Genomic DNA, 8,258 nt, shown 5'->3' with positions numbered 1-8,258 from the left:
GGAAGATGCTCCTGAAAATGTCCCTTATCCAAAGGAAGCTTTCTACATCCAGGATGGCAATGCACTCTTCCATGCCTTGATGAACCTCCCACCAACGTTCGAAAGAATTTGTCTCCAGTCCCTTGACCATATGGTGGCAAAGAACCATTTTGTCTTCTCAACGGACTCCTACCATGATGATTCTGTTAAGGCTCAGGAGAGATTGCGTCGTGGCGTGTCCAAGCAGTACATCATAGGTTGTCCTGCAACAAGGAAGCCGACTGACTTCAAACTCTTCCTGGCAAATTATGAGAACAAGACACAACTCTGTAAACTACTACTTGAGGTGTGGGGCAGCAAAACCTCTGCATCACGGCTGGAGAAATTTGGAACAGCAGTGGTAGTTGTTGAAGGCAAAGCATATCAGCTTAAGTCATCTGGTAGTAATGTGAGTATATTGACATGTATAATTCACCTGTTAGCCTTTCTCACTATTCCTTTTTCATTATAAACTTTGAGAATATTAAGTCTAGCCCAGTCAAACATGAGAAACTGATAAAATGGTGCCTTGCTATATACTATCACACCTTACTCAAAAACTTGTTTCAGGTGACCACATGTGAGATACCTCAGCTGGAGTCAACCCAGGAAGAGACCGACACCCGGATTGTTCTGTACCTGCTGTATGCCGCTCACCTTGGGCACAAGGTGGTTGTGGTGAGGACCCCAGACACAGACATTTTCTTCATCCTCCTGCACCATGCACAATCCATCCCGCTGACCTTCTACGTCGACATTGGGACCGGAAAGCACAGGCGGATCTGTTACGGTAAGCGGGTGGCAGGCAGGCAGGTAGGACCCAATTGCAGACAGTTCAGGTAAAAGGATAATTTATTTACTCAAAAGGCAAGGAACGCGGGTGACGCGGGTAACACAGGGAACACCGGGAACACAGGTAACACACAGGACACAACTCACCACAAACTAAAATGATCCGACAAGGAACAAAGGAAAGACAAGGGCTTAAATACCAAACACACAGGGCACGCAACGAATAACAGCTGAAACACATTAGGGGAGGGAGCAGTAATCACACAGGAGGGAAACCTGACATGGGGAGAAACAAGACCGATACCAAAGTTAAACAGGTAACACACCAAAACAAGACAAGGAAAGCGACAGATCATGACAGTACCCCCCCCCCTCAAGGGTGACTACAAGGCGACCCACGAAATGCAAAAAAAAAGAAAGTCAAATCCAAATAGGGTCGGTAGAGGGGAGCCAGGAGGAGGGAACAAAAAAAAAATGTCTGGAGGCCTGCAACGGGGACCCACAGGTGGCCGGCATCGGCGAAGACGAGGTAGATGGCGGGCCCCTTCTGGAAGGTCTGGAAGGTTTGGGAGGCGGAACCCCTCGGGAAGGTAAGGTAGAGGGCGGGCCCCTTCTGGAAGGTTTAGAAGGCGGCACCCCTCTTGAAGGCAAGGTAGAGGGCGGGCCCCTTCTGGAAGGTTTAGAAGGCGGCACCCCTCTGGAAGGCAAGGTAGAGGGCGGACCCCTTCTGGAAGGTCTGGAAGATCTGGAAGAGGGGCACCCTCGGGATGGAGTAGGGTTCAGGAACCGGACAGGGCTTGGGGACCGGAGTCAGCTCAGGGGCTGCAGAGAAATGTTGAACCGGATGGCACTCCAAACTCAACACCCCCACTCTGATAGTCCATAAGGCAACACGACTTGAGGCTACAGAGCTTCACGTACGCCCCAACACAGCCTCCAACAAAAAAAATGTCTGCTGGGTCCAATGATGGTCGGATCATTCTGTTACGGTTAGCGGGTGGCAGGCAGGCAGGTAGGACCCAATCGCAGACAATTCAGATAGAAGGATAATTTATTTACTCAAAAGGGAAGGAACACGGTGACGCGGGTAACACAGGGAACACCGGGAACACAGGTAACACACAGGACACAACTCACCACAAACTAAAATGATCCAACAAGGAACAAAGGAAAGACAAGGGCTTAAATACCAAACACACAGGGCATGCAACGAGTAACAGCTGAAACACATTAGGGGAGGAAGCAGTAATCACACAGGAGGGAAACCTGACATGGGGAGAAACAAGACCGATACCAAAGTAAAACAGGTAACACACTAAAACAAGACAAGGAAACCGACAGATCATGACAGGATCCTAAATGTCAGCGAACTGGCAGACTAATGCACAACAGTACTCGGCCTATACGTCTTCACGGGGGAAGACGTTACAAGTACCTTTAGAGGCAAAGGGAAGGTTGTGCCTCTGAAAAAGCTGCAGAGTAATCCAAAGTATCCTGCAGCCTTCAGGTGAGTATTTTTATTCAGATATTCTGTAGCAAGTAATGGCAATTAATGCTGAACATAGGTATTGATGCATTATGACTTTGTATTACTATAAGTATTTATGTCTTCAGTGAACTTGGTCATCAGTGGTCTGTGGAGCCAGATGTTGTGGAGGACATCGAGGCATTTACATGTGTAATGTATGGCCAGGCCCGTGAAAAATCTGTGAACAACGTGCGCAGCATCATGCTGAAGAAAATGATCGGAGAGGATGAGACGCTTACCACCAGATTCAAGGTGGATCTGTCCCGGCTCCCACCCTGCAGAGACAACCTGGTCCCACATATCAACCGTGTCAACCACCGTCTGGCCATATACAAGAGAGCAGCCACACCGATATTCTGGTGTCCCAAGCCCCATGGTCCTGGCAAAGGCTGGGAAAAGACTGAAGAGGGTACCCTGGAACCAGTGTGGTCTTGTGGCCCTATCCTTCCCACTTCACTCATTGACTTGCTGGAAAAAACAGTTGAGGAAACGGATGGAGATGGTGAAGAAGACGAGGAGCAAGAGATAGATTATGAAGACCTGCTGAATGATGAATAGACATTTTAACTTTTAGTTTTTTTAATTTTTACTTTTCAATTTCAGTTTATTCTAATGATACACATATGAGTGTGTTTTTCTGTTTTGTTTCAATAAATAAAAAACTAATTTAACAGTTTGAAAAAGATCTCCTTAAGGTGTATTGGAGATGTTTCTTTGGACCAATTCTGCCCAATTCCGCCTATTGATTAGCCTACATTTTTAGCATTTGGTTGTGTTAATGTTCCATACATCTTCCAGTCATGCCACTACCCATCAGTCTCAATGTCTTATGCCAAAATGAAACAGAAAATAGGGTAATTTTTCATTACATAATGCACAGTTAAAGGCACCCAGTGCAACTTTATGTAAACATTCAATGAAAAATAAACATTGAATTTCTAGTCTTTTTTACACGTAGTAAGTTTCAATAACTCCATACCATTACATATCGACATTCAAGGAGCAAAGATGAGACGTCGTTGTGTGGTGAGAACTGATAGAAAATCGTAAACAACAACAATCGCCGGTGGGGAGAAGCCATTTTTCCATTGACTGGAAGCCTGCTTTATTTATTGTAGGTTACAAAAAATAAAGAAAATGGCGGCATTGTTGTTGTTATCGATTTTGTATCAGTTCTCACCACACAACGACGTCTCATCTTTGCTGCTTAAATGTCGGTATGTAATGGTATGGAGTTATTGAAACTTAGTACGTGTAAAAAAGACTAGAAATTGAATGTTTATTTTTAAGCCTCGAAAGTTGCACTGGGTGCCTTTAAGACATTATGTCGATTTTTTCTTTTTTTTGGAAATCCAGGGTGGCAACCAATATAGCCAGAATAAACATACATGTGACCATATTTCAAGTGGGGATCATCAACATTTGTTTATGAGACATCTTAAAGACTGTAAAAATACAAAAGTTAGAAAACATATATCAATAGGGTCCATAGGGGAGGAGTTCCAGTGATCCAATGTCACCGATTTTGTAAAAAAAAATTGTGTTTATTTGAGTCTTTATGCACCATACATTATCTAATCATGACAATCCTCATCTCTATAAATTCTTCATAACAATACGAAGAGAAAATTGGGAGGATTGTGTCTGTAGAATGTATTGTTCTGTAATGTATTGTGTAGAATGTATAAGATCTATGTAGATTTAAAGTTTTCATTTTTCACAGCCGAAAATCAAGCACAGACACAAAAGATGGTGAGAAAAATCATACATGGGACAATAATTTGCAAAATTTAAAAATTTAAAAATTCCTTTGCTAGACACCTGCCATTGATTACAAAAAGCTTGGTTAGAAAAATATACCTCTCGGGTGCATGGGAACCCCCCCTTCCTACCCTACTACTGGGGATTGGGTAGGACCAGAGTGGTAGATATAACATAGTGGCGACACTTCCATTGGACTCCGTTGTAGCGCCTACTTCCGGGGTATGGAGCCTCGAATAGTTCCAAACAACCATTTTACGGCGTAGGAGATCATTCATTTCCATTGCTGGCCGTCGAGTAACTTCTGAGGTAAATTGATTAAATAGCTACCTCTTTTGAATTGTCAACTGTCTATATTGTATCAGAGGCCCTTTATGATGCATATACTGATATTTATTTGTAAATGCACAGCGTAATTATATATATTTTTTATCTTGGTAGACGACCGATTACCTGCTAGTTTGTTAGCTCAACTTCGCCATCTGTGAAGGTATCTCCAGGGGTAAATTGATTAAATAGCTACCTCTTTTGAATTGTCAACTGTCTGTTTTTTATCAGGACCTATGATGCATATACTGATATTTATTTGAATATGCACAGTGTAATTATATATATTTTTTATCTTGGTAGACGACCGATTGCTTGCTGGTTTGTTAGCTCGAGTAGTGAATCTAACTTTTATTTAGTTAGTTATTTATGTTGGATTACTAGGATCATTTAGGTTGATTTAAGGACGGCTTTTATGATGCGATAGCTAGTAGAAATAACCGTGGGTTTGTTTAATTATATCCTGGAAACTAAAAAGGGTGATGTTCAGCACATGAAGCCCTACAGATGCCGCCGCTTCAACAATGCTGATTATGATGGGTGGTGAATTTAACCTGTATGGCTTTTTCGTTTTAACTTCTTGTGGACTGAATTGTTTCTCTTTCTTAGTGCCAAATTGATTCTTTTTTGTTTTACAAGAGCCCTCTCTGCTCTCCTTCTCATTCATTTGTCCTTTTCTAGTTGCCTTATTAGGTCCTCCACAGTCGCCCCATCAGTCCCTGGCAGTCTGGTCCCTGGAGCAGCTGGCCCTGGATCACCTGCCCCTGGCAAAGTGGCCCCTTGATTGCTCTCTCTGTCTCCTGTCATGTCCTTTTCATCGCTCTTGAAATCCACCTCAATTTCTCCATCAATCTCTGTAACAATTACAAGGTAATGTTGCTGTTATATGTATTTTGCCTTTGCATTTGCAACTCCTGTCATCTCCAATGTAAGGCAATGTAAGAACATTTATTAGAGCGAAACATTTCTGTAATGTGAATTAAATCATCTGCCACAATCAGAAACCAATAAAATGTATAAATGGATCTACCGGCAATTGTTGATTGGGTAGAAATGTGTCGATTATCTACATTGTGTGCAAATCCTCAGAGAATCCCTGACCTCTGGTTGTTTTTTTAACTGAATGTACAAATATGAATTATGTAATCTCATAAGGAGTGTAGTCTATCCTTGAATTACATGAAATGGGGAATATTGAATATTTGAATATTTGGCCTGTTAAGCCCTTTGAGACTGTAATGGTGATTAAGGGCTATACAAATAAAATTGAATTGAATATTGTTAGCTGCATGGATCATACCGAAGTTTAATTTGGCGCAATATGTGTGGTCCGTTGCACTTGGTTCTGGAGGCACCCTCACAGAAGGGGGTTTCCTCTTCTTCGGCTTAGGGCGATGAATGAAAACTGTTGGGACTGCATCGGGCCTCAACTTCAACATCCCTTCTCTTTTTGTGGCAGTGAATTGGTCATCTTCAAAGTGTACCTGTAGGTAGGCTTGTAAGATCAGTTGCCATTGCACTTCAAATATCATTGAAAAGTCATAATTCTCTACACTTGGAATTATTATGCCCTTTGAAATGCTATCAAGTGATGTGAACATTACTTACATCACATCGTTTTTGACTGTTGCTGACCCCTGTCACTTGTACGTTTTGACGGCTGACCATTGCCATCCATTTCTTCCTGCGCTCTTGGTCCTTGGGGAAGCCATACATGTGGTAACCCTTCTCGGACCGATTGGAGCATCCAAACGCTGCACAGCCAACCATGACCATTGATCTTAACCAATTTTGAATTTGCTCAGGGCTATTATAAGTATTGTAATGGCATAAAGTATAGTATATTTGCAATGATATATGTTAATGGTTTGCCCTAAGTATATAGTGTTCCCTGCTGTGTCCATTGTTGAATCTGTTCACACAATCGCACTCACTTGTTCTTGTCACACTAATTGTTTAATAAAAAAAATACTATTTCATTCATCCAAGTGTATTATATTTGATACTTTGTGTGGCTCATATCTTAAAATGATAATGGTAAAACATCTTGAATACTTTGATTTCAATACAGATGTAAGGTAAAAGTTAAGGTTAAGCCAGTATGCTAACACGAACGTGAAGCTTTCCCTCAAACTTAAAAACGTATCTAAGTAATACTTATAGATAGCTTTCAGTCGTCCCCCTACCACTCTCTAAATGTAAAACTGACATTTACAAATATGCAATAACAGTCAGACAAAGTGTTTTCATTCATATTTACCATTCAATATTGAAATCTCTGCTGTCGTCCTATAGAATAACATTGACAGCGCGACGTGTATGGAACTATTGAGGCTTACATGAACCACGTGACCACCCTGTCGGCGAGATCATAGCGTGTCGCAACTCTCTATAGCTCTGGGTAGGACAATCGCAAGTTGGACCTCTGGCGCCCTCATAGGTCCTTCGCGGCAGCAGAGACATTGGGTGGGGTTTGTTTATCGCTATGGGTGGGTTAGCGTTGCTGTTGCTGAGTTGTTGTTCCCGACACAGTCACCGAGACGTTTATGAAGGTTAGTTGTGTTGAGTGTGTTTTGGTGTGTCATGTGTGTCTTCAATAAAGGCAACTCTCGTAGTCGTGACTCGTGCTGTGTAAGGGGCGTGAGAGTGTTACGGTTGCGGGTGCAGGCAGGCAGGACCCAGATGCAGACGGTTTGGGGAGAACAGCACTTTATTTCTGCCAAAGGCTAAGGCAAGGAGCAAGGGAACACAGGTGACAACAGAGAACATGCAGGACGAACTAACCACAATGACAGCACGAGGAACAAAGGAAAGACAAGGGCTTAAGTAACAAACGCAATGAGGAACAGCTGAGACACATTAGGGGAGGGAGCAGTAATCAACACAGGAGGGAAACACACCAAAACACGACAGACCATGACAGTACCCCCCCCTTAAGGGTGGGTCGAGGCCCCGCCAGGAGGGGGGAATCAAAACAAAATAAATGGACTGGAGCAGAGCGGAGGGGTGTCAGGCGGGCGGCCAGAAAACTGCCCCAGGGCATGGCAGGGAGCCTCAGGCGGACGGCCTAGGGGGCAAGCAGAGGCAGAGTGAAGGCGGAACCCTTCAGGAGGCCGGCGGGAAGGACGATGAGGGCTCAGTCCCTCAGGAGGCCTGCAGTGGCAAAGAAACCCCTCAGAAGGCCGGCAGCGGTGAAGGCGGAACCCTTCAGGAGGCCGGCGAAGGCGAGGTAGAGGGCGGGTCCCCTCTGGAGGAAGGCCAGGTAGAGGGCGGGTCCCCTCTGGAGGAAGGCCAGGTAGAGGGCGGGTCCCCTCAGGAGGAAGGCCAGGTAGAGGGCGGGTCCCCTCTGGAGGAAGGCCAGGTAGAGGGCGGGTCCCATCTGGAGGAAGGCCAGATAGAGGGCGGGTCCCCTCAGGAGGAGGGCCAGGTAGAGGGCGGGTCCCCTCTGGAAGGCGAGGTAGAGGGCGAGTACCCTCTGGAGGAAGGCCAGGTAGAGGGCGGGTCCCCTCTGGAGGAAGGCCAGGAAGAGGGCGGGTCCCCTCTGGAGGAAGGCCAGGTAGAGGGCGGGTCCCCTCTGGAGGAAGGCCAGGTGGAGGGCGAACCCCCTCTGGAAGGTGGGACCCCTCAGGAAGGCAAGGTAGAGGGCTGGTCCCCTCTGGAGGAAGGCGAGGTAGAGGGCGGACCCCCTCTGGAAAGCTGGACCCCTCAGGAAGGCAAGGTGGCCAGTCCCCCTCTGGAAGGCAAGGAGTGGGCTCAGGAACCGGACAGGGCTCGGGGACCGGAGTCAGTTCGGGAGCTGGATTGCAAGGTGGAACCGGGTGGTACCCCAAAC

At 45.3% G+C, this 8,258-nt stretch overlaps 1 long non-coding RNA gene across 1 annotated transcript; it reads right to left on the bottom strand.

Annotated features, from left to right (window-relative positions):
- Positions 1 to 3,651: 3,651 nt before the first annotated feature.
- LOC132472279 (uncharacterized) lies at positions 3,652 to 6,600 on the bottom strand. Its single transcript, XR_009529052.1, has 3 exons — positions 6,035 to 6,600; positions 5,727 to 5,910; positions 3,652 to 5,280 (listed from the first exon to the last, which is right to left on the bottom strand). It is a non-coding gene; the product is annotated as an uncharacterized LOC132472279 (long non-coding RNA).
- Between the last annotated feature and the right edge of the window lie 1,658 nt (positions 6,601 to 8,258).

This window comes from Gadus macrocephalus, chromosome 14, assembly GCF_031168955.1.
Source record: "Gadus macrocephalus chromosome 14, ASM3116895v1".
Lineage (NCBI taxonomy): Eukaryota > Metazoa > Chordata > Actinopteri > Gadiformes > Gadidae > Gadus > Gadus macrocephalus.
Note: the sequence above shows the minus strand (reverse complement) of the source record. Positions and strands in the feature narration are given on the sequence as shown.